General features: G+C 38.0%; 1 protein-coding gene and 1 long non-coding RNA gene across 8 annotated transcripts in view; one reads left to right on the top strand and one right to left on the bottom strand.

The window, feature by feature from the left end:
* The window catches only part of LOC103719124 (MADS-box protein EJ2-like), a 47,475-nt gene that overhangs the window by 11,797 nt on the left and 16,995 nt on the right, over nt 1–18,683 (top strand). The window lies entirely within an intron of this gene.
* The window catches only part of LOC113463534 (uncharacterized), a 40,004-nt gene continuing 26,400 nt past the window's right edge, over nt 5,080–18,683 (bottom strand). The window contains exon 4 of one of the 2 annotated variants that reach the window (XR_015971982.2): nt 5,080–7,951. This is a non-coding gene — a long non-coding RNA (uncharacterized LOC113463534). Of the gene's footprint in view, nt 7,975–18,683 lie in introns of both variants that reach the window. The other variant, XR_003387893.4, reaches the window with a different exon arrangement.

Raw genomic sequence — 18,683 nt, 5'->3', positions numbered from 1 at the left:
TACCATAATCATAAGAAATTCCGATGTAACAATTTATATATATTTACATGTTAATCTAAATAGATATTATGATTCAATGACATGATAGATTGTGAATTTATATGTATGTGTGTGTATGTACATACTTACATAGATATGTTCACACCATACAGGTATGTATTTGTCCCACATCAGCTATGCATGGATGGATCTTGGATACATATACAGAGCCAATGAACTCGAATTATACCTTCTAGCTAGCCCTTTGAGATAAAGTTTTGGGTTGTGACAAATGGTATCTGAGTAGATCCAGTCTATAGTCCATGTAGACCAAAGGATAATGCAGCATGGGTCTATTTGGGTTAACCATGAGCTGATCATGATATTTGTGATTGGATTTGGGTCTTAAGCCTGATGATAACAGATAAATAGAGAGTTTTAAACAAGAGAATTTCTATTATAATAGTAGATAAAATAAAATATTTGTTCTGCTGGGAAGGAGTGTTGATACTAAAGAGAGCGCATGTTGGGTCTTCGCATTAGGGAAAAGTTACTTAAAAAAAGGAGAGTCTAAAATTCAGGTGGAGTCCAATCATGAGGGTTTCTATTATCATAATAGATACATAGAGGAAGCCATTGATAATGTTGAATTGAGTAATTAGAGTCCATATGATTTGCTTTGGAACTGGTTAAGGACATAAAAAGTGGGGAAAGAAGGTTTAATATCAGATTTTGAAAAATTAAAGGAAACTTGGTCTTTCTTCCTTCAATCCTCATATTGTTTTTCCCTTTAGATTTGGTTGATTTTCATAAGCTTGCCTTGGTAAAACATTTGTCCGTAAAACATTGCTATGCTCCATGCTCTCTTTCTTTTTGTTGCAAAACTCAAAAACAAAGAATTTACATAGAAAATGGATTTTACCATGTTTGCCAAGGTTTAATCACATCAATAACATGTTATTCGTGGTTGATATATATGTATGCATGTATAAATGTTTGCTGTTTGTACAAATCTATACATTTACAATATATAACAAACATACATCTTCGTTTATATGTACAATGTCACTCATTAGTAGGGCTAGAAATAGGCCTAGGCCAAGTTGGCTTTTGATCAATCTTTGGGTTTAGCCTGAAAAGGTTTAGGCTAGGCGAGCATTAAGTTTCAAGCCATGTTCAGATCTAGCCCAAGCCTAGCCCGACTATTGGCCCAAAGCCTGATTGGTCCCTTAATATATCTTCCTTCCAATTGCCCTTTTCTTTGCCCCATCTTAATGTCCACTTTCTACTCCCTCCTTTTTTCTTATAGATAGGGACTATGGTTTGCCATACCGATGCGTATCATCCCGTATTAGGCGCATCATACCATACCAGTATCAAATCGAGACTCTCTACAGGGGATGTAACGAGTCTTGGTAACTGACTCCTGTACCGACATTCCGATACCATATCAATATAATACCAGTACAGGGTCTGGTATCGAGATGCCAAATCTTGTGTGGACAATGTCTCTCTCTAATCTATTTCCCTCTCTTCTGCTCCTCCCCTCTCACCACTTCCTACCTAGCACACCCCCTTCTATTCCATTGTTAGCACCTGCCCTCTCTTCCCCTCCTCCCTCTTAGCACCTCTCTCCCCTCTCTCTTTTAATCTCTCTCTTTCACCCACCTTTCTCGACATGCTTGAACCCCCCTCTTCTCCTAGATCTTTCTTCTTCTTGTCCTAGTGCAAGATGAAATTGGGATGGCCTGCAATGCCTGAGAGGACATAATAAAAAGGTTTAATGAGTTTTATGTTAAAAATAGTTGTTTGCTGTCCAAGACCTACAAACAAAACAGCAAGAAGCTGACTTTTTTTTTATATTTATTTGGTGGTGGTGGGGGGGGGGGGGGGGGGGGGGGTGTTGGGAATACAAAGGGTCAAATAATCCTATTGTGAGGTTTTATGAGTGAAGGAAGATGCGATAACTCAAGATCTAGGGTTATCAAGACTCAATTGGACAATTTGTTGTAACCTTAAAATTAAATTTCAACAAATATTGTTCATAGATCTACAGAGGCAGCCAAGAAAATCAAATCGCAGCGATCGAACAAAAGTGAAATATGTTCTAATGCTGTCGACAGTAAACTGTATATAGAATAAAAGCAACAGAGATGGTGAACAAAATTAGTGGAGAAAGAGAGAGAATAGAAGTAATAGAGAGAGAAGATATAGAAACGAAGTGAAGAGAAAGGCAGCTGAACCAGGCTTCAAAGATCTTCTTTCCTTCTGCCATATATCACTTCTGATGCCAAAATCCAGGTCACATATGAGGCCAATCAATCACCTATCTTCTGATTTGGGCCAAATTATGACTCAATTACATCAGTAAACAAAATCTAATAAAATTTTCCTTAACTACATAATCAATTAAACTTAAGAGGACTCCTAATTATGCTCAGCAATGTTGCAAATGTTGTTCATGCTATAGTGTTTTATGAACAGTACCGCCTCCTATTAACTTCAAAACTAAGATGATATTTGTATATTGAAAAAAAAAATCAAAAGATAATCAATGAATGATAAATATGGGGCTGTTGGATGATGTTCCGGTTACTCCTTGCTTCACAAATGGTCCTCATAGCTAGATGGGGCCCTAAAATACCTTAATTGCTGCCCCAATATCTCATCTCTCTATCGAATTGATCAGCAATCTGAATGCTTCGATGACTGATTTTTGTAGCTATTGCAACCTTCCTAATCTTGATCATTTGATCTTCAATAATTCTACATTGTTTCTCCTTTCTCTTGGTGCCATTTTTTTTGCCTATATATGATCTTTCCTTCCTCCGCTCCCTCATAGGTGGACAATGGTAGGTTGGAGGCTAACTTAGAGCCACGAATGAGGTGTGACTTGGTTTAGCGCATCGAGACAGGCCCTGCAAAATATTTTTGGCCTAGGGTTGTTTTGGAAACGTGGAATGTTAAGAGTTCAAATTATGTAAGGTTTAGAAAGCATCATGTAGTCTAGTGTTCATTTTTTTAAAAACTGAAACCCAATTTCTTTTTCTGAAAACTAAAAACCTTAAACCTATTTGGAGTCACTATGGTTGCATTTTGGAGAGGCAGTGGTAATAGCGGTGATAGTGGTGGCAGAGGCAATAGGAAGCTGGTAGCATTGGCGTTGCTAACACTACCCCCCCCCCCCCCCCCCCCCCCCAAAAGCCGGTATTGGCTCACTAACACTACCACATCAAGGTCATGAAGTATACTGAGCTTGATATTTGATATATACTTTTGCATCATTTATTGAAACCTAATTTGTACCTCAATCTATTATTGATAAAAAAAAAACTACACTAACATTGCTCACTCTACATCCATATGAATAATAGAATCCATTACAATAGCATATGGTTATGATTTTAAATACGAAGAGATACGACCTTTTTAGTGAAATAGAATGCCCTAAATACTAATACTTGAGACGGTGGATGTCCTGTCCCATCATGGCCTATTCATTGACTCATCCAATCTCGACATTTTGCTGGTGCCCCATCCCGATTAGGATGATGGAATGCCTTCCTATCCCACTGATACTTAAAACTTTGACCATAACCATCAGGCATCTCCTAACAATCTCAATCTGACCTTATGAATTCATGTTTGTTAATTATACTTTAGAAAGTGTATTTTTAGTATTATCGTAAGCAAGGTATGCTATGCCAGCATTGAGATCTGTATCGGTTGTCTGGTGGGATGATATGGTACGATACCATGCCATTCTATTCTGGGCTCGTACGGACACAGTGAGCCGGCGAGGGAGGGTGAGAGAGTGAAGGAAAGAGAGGAAAAGAGGGGGAGGGAGAGGGAGAGGGAGGGAGGGAGGGAGAGGGAGAGAGAGGGCTTTCAAGCCCCCATCTCTCTTTTTTCCTCTCTTTCCTTCTCTCTCTCCCCCTCCCTCGCTGGATTTCTCGAACTAAGGGTGGAACTATGCCGGTCCGCCCTCAGTATGGTTCGATAAGTCGCAAACCAGGCAATTCAGGATGGTACCATCTTCCATGATCGTATGCTTTATAAGACTTTAATCACCACATGTTAAGTAATGACAACCTTAGTCCCCTTTCTCATCACTTTTCTAAGTTTCTAAACTCATATTTTAAGCACTTCTCCTCAGTAGAGCCTCTTCATTATTATTATTGTAGTTGCCATAGAAGCAAAGAATGTTTACATAGGATTCCAAACTTATATTTGGGGATGCACATCAAGCAGGTTGGGCTGGCCCAAAGTAGTCTCAAGCTTGGACCAGGTTGCTTTGGATGGTTCCTACTTAGCCTAGCATATGTGGGCCCAAGCTCAGCCTGAGAAAGCTTAGGGGTGTCTTCAAAATTATGAGTTGAAGGTAGGGTAAATTGCTTCCCCCAGCTAGGAATATTGTGCTTTTGGCAGGCATCCTCTGTTATCAATTTCTTGACATTCAGCATTGGGCATCTGTTTGATTTATTGTCTATCTATACTATTTTTCTAGGGTGGGATCCATGATACATCCTTGAATGGGGGATTCTTGTGTTTTGGGCTTCTCCTTCCAATTCTTTTACCACACCTTAAGATGGAAATATTTCTCGGAGTACTATTGGAATTGGAATCGAGTTTGATAGGTTTTCCTGCACAAAAATGAGTTAAATATAGCACTTCGGCACTTCAAGTTGTCATCTTTTGGCTAAAGTTGGCATTTTTGCCTAAAGATGGAATCTTGGTGGAATTTGTTATTCTGCTTGTTGCTCCTTCGAGTGAGACTAAGATTGCTTCTAATTGCTATATTCCTAATAAATTAAGTGAATGCATTGGTGTGGCTATCTGTGGTTTTTGAGTTTAGGCATTTGTGTTTAGACTTTTGTTATGACCAAGGTCCGTCGGACCGACTATACCGATGTATTGGTGGAAACCAGTACTGGTTCCAACCGTACCAAACCGGCCAACAAAGCGGACGCAAAAAAAAAACGCATGTTCGCATCCACGCGCGTAGAAGCATTAAATGCCACTGAGTGGCATTAAATGGCCCCGCACGGGGAACGGCACATAGGCGTGGGGAATCGCTCGCGGGCGCAATTTTCTGCTGGGGAATCGGCCACGGGCGCGGTTCCCTATGCGGGAATCGCGTGCGGACGCGAGCTGCGAGCGCGATTCCCTGCTTTCGCCTGTGTGGGTGCGCTTCCCCGCATGGGCGTGGTTCCCAGGTCGGAGAACTGCTCTCGAGGAACCGCACGCGAGCGCAGTTCCCAGCTCATCGCACGCGGTTCCCAGCCACGCTTGTGGTACACAGTGAAAAATGGCCGATTCTGGCCCCTATATGGCCGGAATTGTTTTTCATAACTGAATCGTACCCGTGGGGCCGGTACCGGCATGGTACGCGGTGAACCGGCTGGTTCGGGCCGGTTCAGCAGACCTTGGTTAGGGCCAAATCTATTTGCTTTCTTTTTGTTGTTAAGAAGGGAATCTCAGTTTTAAAATTTTATAAAGAATGAGAGCAGTTACTTTTGAGCTTAAGTCACCCATTTTGTATTTGAATTAATTTCATCATGTGATTTAAATAATTCAATTATTATAATAAACAAAATAAATTATCATATATCAACTAAAGATCACAAATTAAAATATCTAAAATTTTGTTTTATAATAGATCAAAGTAAAAAAAATCTTCCAACCCCCTTCGATAATTGTTTAAAATCATGTTTATAACTACCTTGATTCGACAATTTATGTAACTTTTTTTATTGGAAGAATAATTCCTCAAAGTCTAAACAACTAGTTATCTTATATTATAGATAACATTTAGTATCGTATCTATACAATATATATTTGTAGTATATACAACTAATGTATATGTACATACTATTGCAAATAATAGGCAGGGATATTGGGCTTATAAACCTCAACTTTGCTTGAGCCAAAGAATTATGACCCAACCATAGTTCGTAGAACCCGTTTTGATACATGTACGGTTATTATACCCAATACAGTGTCAGTGTAGTTGGCTCGTTATCAATACTCAATATGCCCCAATAAAGAGTATCAGTTTGTTGTTGGTATGATACATTATTACCTGGTAGGCTGGTACCAACTGGTGCAGTCCGTATGGTGAACCATGGATCAACCAGCTAGCTTGTAGAAAACATTGGCCCAATCCACTTAAAATACAGCTGAATCAGTGGTGCCTTGACTGGCCCAGCCCAATATGAATCCTTCTTGCATTAGAATCTCTGTAGATACTTTGCTCCTTTTCCCTCTTCTGGTGTGCAGATTTTTTGAGAAACCCACTTTCCTGCACCTACACTAGCAACCAAAAGATACTTTTATACCCACTTCTACTTTAGTTAACCAACCATCGTAATCAGTTTTTTATCAATATGTTGCGGCTATCAAGTTATGTTGTGGCACCCATATTTATGGATGGTAACTTGGCCAGTTCCTGCCCATTTCTTACCACGAACTAAGGTATCTAAGTTATAAGCAACAATCTAACAAACCTTACCCATTTCTCATCATAGTCAAGTTAGAACTTGGGTTTTTCATATTCAAGACACCCACATTCCATGTTTAGAGCCATTCATTGGGCTTGAAGAATTTGCTTGTTATCAATATAGCGTATAGCCAACTTTTGTTACTACTTCTTAATGCCTTAAAATTCTGAATTATAACATTTGTCAAGATTCCTATCTGTGTGAAAATTCTACCCCCTGAATTGCTCTTAGGATCTAGCTTAACCCTTTTCAAGCTTGTTCTACAACAAAGGTGGGATTTTCTAAGACCTAGCTACATGTACTAGTAATTCAGTCAAAGGAGTAAACTTTTGACCTATATTCTCACTTTTGGGCCTACGAATATAAGATAACCCTAGTCACCTATGACATAACACACTTTTAAAAGTTTGCTTGTATCATTTCATGGTGCATGACAACGACAAGCTTCAACCTTTCAAAGTTGAAAGTGTTTCACTGGTACATAATTTAGTCCTGTGTTTATTGTCGCAAATCAAAGTCCTTAAAGAGATGACTTTTTTATAGTTGTATCTTGTGTTGATTGTGCACCCACACTCGTGTGATGATAACATAGACATTTCATGGAAGCTTGCTAACAATGTTGCATAAAACTTACTAGCACTTAGCAGTCTTCAACTAGGTATATTAGTTCCAAGATGAGCTTTATAAGGCCTCTCTTTCTCCGACCAACCATTGCTTTGTTGTCTGAGGAACTAAGCTTACTACATCAATAAAAGTTTTAGGTACCTAATTCATTGCCACCTTGTCTCCATATTATTACCAAGGATGCCAAACTCTAAGACTAATTGCTGTATAATGCATAATAATAATGCTATGTTTCATATGTTCGTGTCATCCATTCCTCTTTCCAAATTCACACCTTTAATGGTTCTCAATTAATCCATTTATTAAAATTCAATACTTGATGTTACATCTACTTTGGTAATTTACTGTGTTAAGAATCTTTTTAGTAAAAACAAGCTGAATATTACTGTCAGATGATTTATAAGAAAACATGCACTGTATTATGATGAGATCAGGTTATGCCCTTGAATTGCTTATATGCATTATTCTTAACAATAAATCCTCGAGCAAGGGCTCCCTAATAGGAAAAAAAAACCTCAAATACATATTTGAAATGTGAAACACATGTTTGATATGGAGAGGATTATTTTGTGGATGGTTGGGTTCCCACTAATTTCTGACATCTTAGAAATCAAAAAGAAGATAGTTGCTTGTACCAAAAAAAGAAGATGGCTTGTTTCTTCCTCTCTCTTCCCTTTCTGCTTTCACATGCATAAATCATGTGGTGTAGCAAAGTACATGAAGCCATTCCAGCCAGATCAAGATTGGTTTCTTATATCTATCTTCCTCTTGCCTGCCTGCCTCCCTCTCCCTCTTTCAAACTTTACGTAATCCTTTCTTCTCATGCGTATGCAGACCTTTTTCACCAGCTAGATGTTTATATGAGAGTGAACTGGCTCACAACATGATTTGAGAAATCAAGAATGGAGAAACCCCGATTTTTGTGCTAGAATAGTACATTTGTAGATACTTAAAAGCCACAAACAAGATAGTAAAGCCAAAAAATATGGAACCTACAAGTTAACCCAGATCAATTAAAACAAATCAACATTTCTTGCAAAAGAAGATTTTGAACTTAAGTACTCCTATTCCCTCATTGATGAAAATTGTTCCTCACCTAGTTTGGTTTTCTCATGACCGCAGCATAATTTTTATTAGTTAATGTTTAACCAAATATATGCTATCTTTATGATTGTCACAATATATAAAAGTAGACACATAATAAGCTTTCTTCGCATAGGTAATCTATAGATTGGCATCTAAAAGACTTCATTTGAATAATTTTCACAACCACAAAGAATTTTACACAACCATGACTGCTGAGTGGTGAGTATAATTATCACACAGCTAACCCATTGGCACCCACAAAGCATACAAGTTTCGATTTTATGAAAATCGTGAATCATTTGTGAAGCATTGTCAAAAACAACTTGGAAAACATAATGATTTAGAATACTATCAGCAATATTTTTTTGTATATTTCTCGTCTTTCTTACATGTTGGAAAATAAAGGCAGTTTGCGATAGCTGTTAAAGGAGCTTTTGTTGTTCATCATCTTTAAATTTTTTTTTTAAAATACCAAATCTGTATATCGATTCAAAAAATAATATCCTATCTTGCAAATGATTATGAACTAAATAACACTATGTATCTATTCTTATTTCACTTAAACTAATAACTTGTTTTAGAATAGGAGAGAATCAAATTTAGATTGGGCAAATAATGATTACTATTTTTCTTAATTATAGTGGTTTCATAGGCTAACCATTTTACTTGTCTAATGACATGATTGACTTTCAGTTACCAACAAATTCTTATATATAATTTGCACATGTTTTTTCAATTTCCCTATATGAATCTTTTCCTAAATAGTTAATTTTGTTTCATTCATCTCAATTTTATTTTCTAAAGTTGCATACACATTATAAGATACACTAAGAGGAAACAACAGAAAAAGATGACATACTAAGAATCAAAGTCCGTCAGACCGGTATCTGGTCCCGTACCGGTCAGTGCCCAATACTAGTACTCGTATCAGTCGGCACCTGGTATGGTTCGGTACCGATTCGGTGTTGAACTGAACCGGTAGGGCTTGCCGGTTCACAGATCGACGCATCCTAATTGTTTTTGAAGTTAAAAAAATTTAATTGGTAATCACTCTTTTCGATTTTTTCTATGAATTTAAGTCTAATTTAATATTTTTTTATGTTTTCTTGATTTTTTTTAATATTTTTGGATGTTTCTATAATTCCGGTTTAATCTAGATGATGCATCTTATTATTTTAAAATAATACAAATCAAATGAACAACATAAAATATCTTCAAATCAAGTAGTGACGCAAAAATTAAAAAATAATACAATCAATTACATACTTTAAAGTCCAACATACATACCGATATCTAAAATTGGATCGAGCGGCGATGCTTCTTGTAGATATCCAAATCAGTATAATCAAGAGGCACATCAACCCACCTTACTAACCAAGCGGCATTGTAGTCTTGTACGTTCATCCCACAAGGAACGTGCAGCGAGTTATAAGCACTCTCGGATCTCTTGCTGAAGCTCTGGCTCTGAGAGGTGTCATTTGGTTGATAATACGGCTGTGGAGGGGCCCATCCGAATATGCCGGCAGTAAAATTCGATTTGAAAGATGCTCCGAGCTGCGTAGGGTGGAGCCACTGAAAGATGCTTCAGCCGCACCATATCCATATTTGTATTCGTATAGGTCATAGGTTGTCTTTGGCTGGGGTGGATAGAATTCATTATACGACTCGGAATCTGATACGTCTATGGATCCTACTCTACGTGCAAGATCATCTACAGCTGCATCGTGTTCTTCTGAATGACCTCGAGGAGTCCATCTCCTATATGCAATTGTATGCTCGCAGGTTCTACCAAATTGTTCCGTGGTTCCAATCCTGTGTAGTATGCATAAAGTGGGACTCATCAGTGAATCGAAGACCACTCTACGGCTGTATTTCATAAACAGTGGTCTCCTATTCTCTATTTGCGGCAAATTCATGACCACCAGAACTGTCATCATTGCTGCTTCTGATCTCTACATCTGAATATACTGACTCCTCCACACTCTCCATTGGGATTGTAAGTATCTTTTGTTTTTCTTTAACGTGTTAGGTAGCTATCTTCTTACCCTTCATGCCCCTTTCTGCCTGGCTATGTTGGGAGGATGTATGTCGCCCTCATGACCGAGTCGACCATATATCGTAATGGCTTGATCTAAGCATCTCTCGATCATATCTCTGAGAGGATATCTCGGACAAAGAGTCATATGGTGACTAGCTTCCTTGTGGCTATGGCTGATCAGCTGGAAGAATGCGTGGAATATTATGCTCAACCCATTGCCCTACATCGACCCTAGCTTTACTAGCTACAAAAGTGGTCGGTTGTGGAGATGATCTTCGCTCATCAAGCTCCGGCTCTTGTTGCTAGCCCACAAGCTATCCGATCGTAGGATCATTCTCATCATCAATGGAAGCACTATGGATCGGATATGTATACTTGAGTTCCACTTTCTTCCGAGTGCACTTTAGCCTCAACCTCAGATTATAGTGAATATATACAAGGTTATTGAGGTGCTTCTGTGTCATTCCTCTGCTTGCTGTGGATGAGGGCGAAGGTGGACTAGTTGCGACTCACAGCCACTCAAGGAGACCGTCTGGAAGAGGATCTAGATAGCTAGCCGCTTAAGATTTTTCACGAACAGCCCAAAATGAATTCACTATTTAGCTGTAAAAATATTGAAAAAAATTATATATAAAATAATATCATATTATTAACCATCTAATGTCAGATAAATATCCTTCTGATGTGTAACATACCTGGATTCATACTTTTCTTACGACAGCTGTCAATACTTCAAAGTTATCACTGCCTTCTCTAAATATTTTGGTCTGTAAAGAAGAACCATGTTGTACTATATTAATAATAGAAGATACCAGTTAACTTACATATATCACTTAAATTACCTTACCTCTTCTAGGCATAGGGTCGCGACTTCTAAATCTAGCTCCATCTTGTAAATCATATTACGGAAGCGGCCAGAAGTTTGTCATCTATATCGAATCCAGCTGTAGTATACTGAAATCGAGGGTTCAAGTAGTATGCTGCAGATAAACTTCATTATCGTCTTATAAAATTGTACAAGTATAATAGTAGTCTAATTTTCAATATTCCTACTTACCTGCTAGATGCAAGTCTCTACTCATCTGGTAGGCCCACCGCCGCTCAATGATGTCGCTGTACTCCTGAGCGTACGCCAAATCTGCTTTCTTGATCTGAATATTTGTCCTCTTCATAATGTGATACAAGAAGCCTATTTGGGAGTATCTCTCGCAGTCTATGGCTTGAAGCACTTTATATAATGGTTTAATAGCCTACATTATTGTAGTGGCCCGATGCTAGAACATCTGCCTCGTCACCAAGTCCTCGACAATGCTCCCTTCAGTGCCGGCCGTCGCATATCTACTTTTCTATCACTCGGAACTGACAAATAATTGACGTAGGGTTGCTTTCTTCTTAAAAAGGCTATCAAGTGCAACGTAGTTGGTAGCAAACCGTGTGACTCTTGATCTTAAGATCTCTTCCTGTATAGCTCCTTATCAGTGAAAGGATCTATGTATGGTTATAAATATATCTAGTTATGGTTTGGGTTATCTCCACTGTCTGTTGTATCCTACGAATTTTTGCAATATCCATCAATATGAGGTCGATACAATAGCACATGGGATCCAAAAAATATGGCCGCCCCTCCAAGATCTCCCCGACGGCTTTATATTATGGACCATAATCAATGATGACCTGCACGATATTCTCCTCTCCTACCTGATTATTTACCTTCTCCATCTTGAGGATGTACGCGATGTCGTGCACGTGATCAGAAGCATCAACCGACTTGTGAAGAAAGCATACGTATCACAGCATGTCAAAAAGTTGATGCTCCGCCTGGTAGTGTCGGTCCAACCATCACACATCATTGTCAGTCCATATATGGGTCACTTATTCTTGTATGAAGCAATCCATTTCTTTAGCTGATAATTGTCAAAAAGCTCGCCGTAGATGTTCTTCGGGCTTGGAGGATCTACACCAGGACCGACAGTCTATATGGAAGAAATGACAGACCTATAGTACGTATTGTCTGCCACATTCGCTGGGATGTGGCTGAAGTAGAATCAGGATCCAATAGCTTGTCACACATCCTTCTTCTTATCTTCCTTCTGCATTGAGTCAACCCTCTGCTGCTTCGCATCTTTGCTAGGAAAGGCATGTGAATCTAAATTATAGATTGCTATCTTTGGATGACTTCTTTTGCTACCAAAAGCCCCCAGCATAGATGCAATCCGGCCACTGCCGTTGTTGACGGCCTCTCTAACTGAGATGTTCTTTCTGAACTCTGATTTGGCCTGCTACCTATAAAATTGGAGCCCGACTTGTAGTATGAGGGCTCAAATCAAGCCATATGCCTGGCTACATTATTTTACAACCACTGATCATCCAGCCTCACCTGCATGGCAACCTTGATCTATGCCTCATCATTTGGAGCAGATGCCTTCTCTGACTTCCTAGAGTGATAGGAAGATGGCTCTGTCATTCAACGGTCCACCTCCACCTTCTTCTTGGCAACCCTCTCATTCGCTGCTTGGAAATCACCAAAATACTTTTTTATTAGCTGCCAAACCTCCTGTGGGCATTTTCGGTATATAAGTACTGTGTTGCACCAGTCGCACTTCTAATGGTGCCAGCCCGAGAGCATTTGCCCATGATCTCAGTTAATATTACGCTCTGGGTTCTTTTCTCTTAGTGGCTCCATTCTTGCAGGTTTATCAAATACATCAGTTTATCAATTATTTAAAAATAGTAAAATTTTATTACAATGAAGATTTTTTTTATCTCAAAAAATATATCTGATTTATCTAATACATAACCCTAATTTTGTTTGTTTATTTATTTATTTATTTATATGTTTTAAATATTTTTTACACTTGAAAATATATTTAAATATCATAAATTCAGAAAATATGATTTCTACCTCAAAAATTAATTCTGAATTATGTAATATGTACTAGTAATTTTTCATAATTTTTGGTTTTATTTATATATTTTTTAATTATTTTTTGAATTTAAAAATAATTGTTAAATATCAATATTTAAAAAATTAACTTCAGCTCTGATCCATGTAGAACCCAATAATGAGTGCTATATATATTTTTCTAGGCTCGAGCATGCATCAAAGGCTACTTTTTAATTTTTTTTAAATTTAGACCTAAGCCAATGTGTACATGATCGCATCAAAGTTAAATAAATAGATACCAATTTTTATGGAGAGTAGCTTGAATCAGAGTTGGGCACTGGGCCGGGCCGCCCACGGCCCGGCACGAAGAGGGCCGTGCCTGGCACGACCCGATAGCTACAGTGCCGGGCCGTGCCTGGCACGGCTAAATGGGCCGTGCCGGGTCACAGGTTACTGGCCCGCGGGCCGACCCAGGCACGGCCCGCTTCGGGCCTGGGCCGGCACGGCCCGCTCTAGACCCGCGGGCCCGGGCCCGGCCCAGCCCGATAAAAATTAATGCTTCATAAATTTTTTTAATAAATTAATAAATATTGAAAACTAAGGATTTATGAATATAAAGCCACCTTAATGGTGGGGGGTTTGGCATAGACCCCTACCAGTTTATTAATTTAAATCAAAATGGTACATGAAGGGAGGTTTGGACCTTGGTCTGACCTCCAGAATACAATAAGAAAGGGGCCAAAGGGCCGAGGTTTGGACCTTGGTCTGACCTCCAGAATATAATAAAAATGTACAATTATAAAAAATTAAGAAATTTTACTAATCATCAGTGATTTAGTGAATCAGTATTCACTCTTCAGTCTTCAGTAGTGTTTGTATCATCATCATCAGAGGATGTTGTATTATGTCCACCTTTATCTTGAAGTCTTGCCTCAGCATCCAACCAATCTTTGAAGCAGAGAAGCATCTCCACCGTTTCGCCCGTCATCCTACTTCTCTTTTCGTCAAGAACACGCCGACCTGCACTAAAAGTGGATTCCGATGCTACCGTGGACATCGGCACAGCTAAAATATCGCGTGCCATTGCAGACATAACAGGATATTGATTTCTAACACTCTTCCACCAAGATAATACATCTAGATTCTCTATTTGATTTTCATCATATGCAGACTGAAGATCATTTCGTAAATAAAATTCTAGTTCACTACTTAAAGATGAAGAAGATGAAGATAAACTTGAAGCATGTGTGTGTCTTCTCTGTGCAATGAATGAAAAAATAGATGACGAACGAGAACTACTAGAAGAAGGAATAGAGGTTTGTATTTGTGTTCTAGATCCACGAATTTTTTCATCATATATAGCATAAATATCATAAAGAAGTTGTTTTACCTCATTTTTAGCAGGTTCAGGATCTTTAATCATATTTTCACAGTATGCATCAAGTAAAATTAGCACGCCATTTAATTTAACTCTAGGATCAAATACAGCAGCTAAGTTATGCATAGGACATATCTTGTCCCAATACTCATTCCATTTAGATTCCATTAGGTCAATAATAGGCATTAAAACATCATCATATCTATGTTCTGCAAATTTTTGACTAATTATATATGCTTGTTGTAAAAATGAACATGAAGTTGGATAATAAATACCAGAAAGAACATTGGTAGCATTATAAAAACTAAGCAAAAAATCTTCCAAAATTTTTCCTTTATTCCAATCAGTTTCAGTCAATGTAAAGCCTAATCCACGATCATTAATATATGCACTTAATAAGTTTCTATATGGGTATGCATCATGTATCATGCTATATGTTGAGTTCCAACGAGTAATTACATCAAGTTTAAATTTTTTAAAACGTTTACCATGATTTATACATAGTTCCTTAAATTCTTGAAGTCTTGATCTTGAAGCATGAATAAAAGAAACTGCATTTCTAATTTTACCAATCACATCTTGAATCATACCCATGCCAGCTTGAACAGAAAGATTTAAGATATGACATGCACATCTAATATGCAATAAATTTCCATCTAACATGGGATGCAATGAGTCTTTTAATAATGCAACAGCAGAATTATTATTAGATGCATTATCAAAAGTAATAGACATAATTTTATCATTAATATTATATGAACATGCAGTTTGATAAATGATATTTGAAATTTGTTGCCCAGAATGTGGAAAATCAAAAGCACGAAAAGCAAGAATACGTTTATTTAATTGCCAATCATTATCAATATAATGAGCAGTAATGGCAATAAAACAATTACTACCTACAGATGCTGACCAAATATCAGAAGTTAATGAAATTTTTACATTTAAAGTAGAAAGTGATTCAATTAAACTTTGTTTCATTGCTAAAAAGTTAGTCATAGCTACTCTTCTAAATGTACGCCTACTAGTTCTTTTGTAAGCAGGTTGTAGGTTTAATTGAACATATTCTTCAAAATTAAAAGATTCACATAAACTAAAAGGTAATTCATCCTTAACTATCCATTTTACAAGTGCTTTTCTTTGATTTTCATGATTATATGCAAAATTACCTACAAGTAATCCCCCTTGTATATTAAGGGTACTTTGAGTTTGAGCATGAGAATCATGCATCCTATGACTCTCTTGATGTCTTTTTAAATGCCCTGTTTCCCCACTACTACTACAACTATAAAGTTTGGCACATTTTTTACATTTAGCTTTCCAGACTCCATCAACCATAACTCTATCAAATTCAGTCCATACAGCACTAGTCCTCTTACGAGAAGAGGTTTGATCTTCACTCGGTTCACTAGTTCTAGAGGAACTAGGAACATGGGGTTGGGGATTAGTTTCTTCTTCCTCAGAAACAGGAGGAATGCCAAACTGACTTTCCTCAAAAGATGACATATCTAAATTGATGAATTAAAAAAATAAAAACTAACCACAAGGAGGATTGGAGGAATTGAGTAGAGGGTCGGAGGGCAGAGGCAGAGCTGCAGAGCCGAGATTCTGAGCTTCCTCTTGTGCTCTCAACAGGAGTGACCTTCTCTTCTCAACAGGAACCTCCTCTTGTGTAGCACTTGAACACTTGCTAAATGCAAACTAAAAATTAAATTGCTAGAAGAGCACTTTAGAAGAGAGAAATAATAGTATTAGAGAAGGAGAGAATAGTTGGTTTGGTGTGGTGAGAATGAGGGAGGAAAGGGCTATTTATAGAAGCCCAAAAATTTTTTTTCCCAAAATACCCCTCAATTCAGCCGTTATTGGACTGTTGGGAGGGGTAAAACCGACTTTTTCCCAAAATAGCCGTTGGAAACGGCTATTTTCCTTACCCCTCACCGTTGCGGGCCGTGCCTGGCACGGCCCGTTTGCACCCGTTACGGGCCGTGCCTGGCACGGCCCGTGGCGTGCCGTGCCCGGCCCGGCCCGCCAATAGACGGGCCGGGGGCCGGGCCGGGCTTCCTTTTGCGCCCGCGACGGGCCGGGCCAGGCACGGCCCGTTTAGACCTTGGGCCCGGTGGGCCTGGGCCGGGCCGGCCCGGCACGGCCCGATGCCCAACACTAGCTTGAATGCTCCTAAATACATTTTTGATTTTATATTTTTTGATTTTTTATTTTTTAAAAATTTATCCTCTTTTAATCCAAATATATATTTTTAATTTTTAAAAATTATATATAATCCAAAAATTAAAAAAATTTATATCAGCGTGTACATCATCCATAAATCTACAATATATACAAAAATTAAGCCCAAATTAAAAATTTTAACATAATCTTTCTTATTTTGTAATTTTTGAGTTATTTTTTCAAATCTCTTCCAAAAAAAAGAGGAAAGAAGATAGGAGAGTGAAAGCACACCTTATTTAGCCTTGGATCTTTCTTCTAATAGTCTGAATCAGTATTGTTTGTGAATTGTTTGTAAAGGAAAAGTGCCTTCAGGCTTTCAAATTATGTGGGGAGGGCCTTCTTGGGCCTTTCCAATGCCACTTGATGCCTTTAAAAGGCATCATGTGGCACTAGCAGGTGGCCCATACCCAATCTGGTTCGAAATCGGATTGGTTCGCACCAAGTCGGCACCGAACTGTCCGATTCCGGATGGTAAAGGAGGGGTTCCGGCCCCTACAAAGGAGTGGTTCCAGCTAGTAGGGGCCGGAACCGAATATTATTGACGAACATACATGATTTCGCACCAGGTTTGTTCGGTATTGTTTGAACTGGGCGGTTCAGTCCGGTTCAACAGACCTTGCTAAGAATTGATTGCATGTTTTACGGTTAATATATATTATGATGTTCTACAATCATGATATAAGTCAAAAAATGATATGTACATAACATTCTATTTGACATTCAGTTCTTTATGTTTGCCCCTATGATTTCAAAACTATAATGTGCATTACACAAGTAAATTGTCACAACAAATGCTTTATCTTCATATTGTTTCTCTTGATTGATGCACATTGAAATAATATAAGGAAAGGGTGTCCAAGTGCATGAGGCACCCCCCACTACAAGGTCTGAGGTCAGATGCACTTAGCCTTATCCCTACGTGTTAAGAGGTTATTTCCATATTTCAAGCCCAAGTTACAGTGGAGCAACCTTACCATTGCACCAAAAGCCCACCCTCTTGCATTGAAATGATATGCACACGTAAAGATTAATATGCATTGGTAGAAACTTGCACTTGGTTTTCTCATCTTGTCAAATGGTTGTATGATTTAAAACTTTTGAAGATCTAATATTTATAGTGGACGTAATAATAATAATAAAATTCATGCTACAAGTTGGTTTGTGATGAAAAAGATAGATGTTCAAACATGAAAAGAAAAAATTCATGGTCATGACTCACATGGTCAAACACAAAGCACACCTAAATAATATTATCATAATAAAGTTGTCAAAGCCTATGAATCATAATGCATACCTCGTGCCATTAAAATAACATGTAAGATTATGAACTCCAAAAAATCATTCATAAACAAGAAATTGGCTTTCAAATCAATATTTCTCTTTTATTTCATTAGAGATTTTTTCCTTTTCTAGTACTTTGGCATTTAAAAAAAGTTTGAAATGAATTACAAAACATGATATTCATGATTTTGATACCATAGATATTTTCAAGATTAAATATGACGAAAAATTAAATCAAGTTTCTATCTGGCTGTGTGCGCCATCACATGGAAATCAACTTGTTCATCAAACTTTCTTTTAAAAATAATATTATGCCAATATGGTGTATAATAATCTATGCAGTTTCAGCAATGAAATATCTCTGGTTAGAATAATCTCTTCATCGGAACAAATAATCTTCATCCAGGCCACAAGACAAGTCCATAATATTAACATCCTATTAGCAAGTCTGAATATCCCCTTCTCATGTAATGGAATAGGTTTCACTAGCCCAAGACTGCTAACCAAATTATGATATTCAACAATAAGATATCAAAACTAGCACAAGAGGCCTCCTCTTCTCTGGCTTCTAGCACTCTAGCTCGAACTCTTTAACACTAAAAGGTGCATGCATAGAACGTCAAATTGGCATTTATTAAGGTGTCCTTGAAATGGCATAATGGAATAGGTTGGTGATATGTGGATTAA

This window comes from Phoenix dactylifera, chromosome 12 (assembly GCF_051530095.1).
Source record: "Phoenix dactylifera cultivar Ajwa chromosome 12, Ajwa_hap1_PhDact_Kaust_v1.1, whole genome shotgun sequence".
Classification (NCBI taxonomy): Eukaryota; Viridiplantae; Streptophyta; class Magnoliopsida; order Arecales; family Arecaceae; genus Phoenix; species Phoenix dactylifera.
Note: the sequence above shows the minus strand (reverse complement) of the source record. Positions and strands in the feature narration are given on the sequence as shown.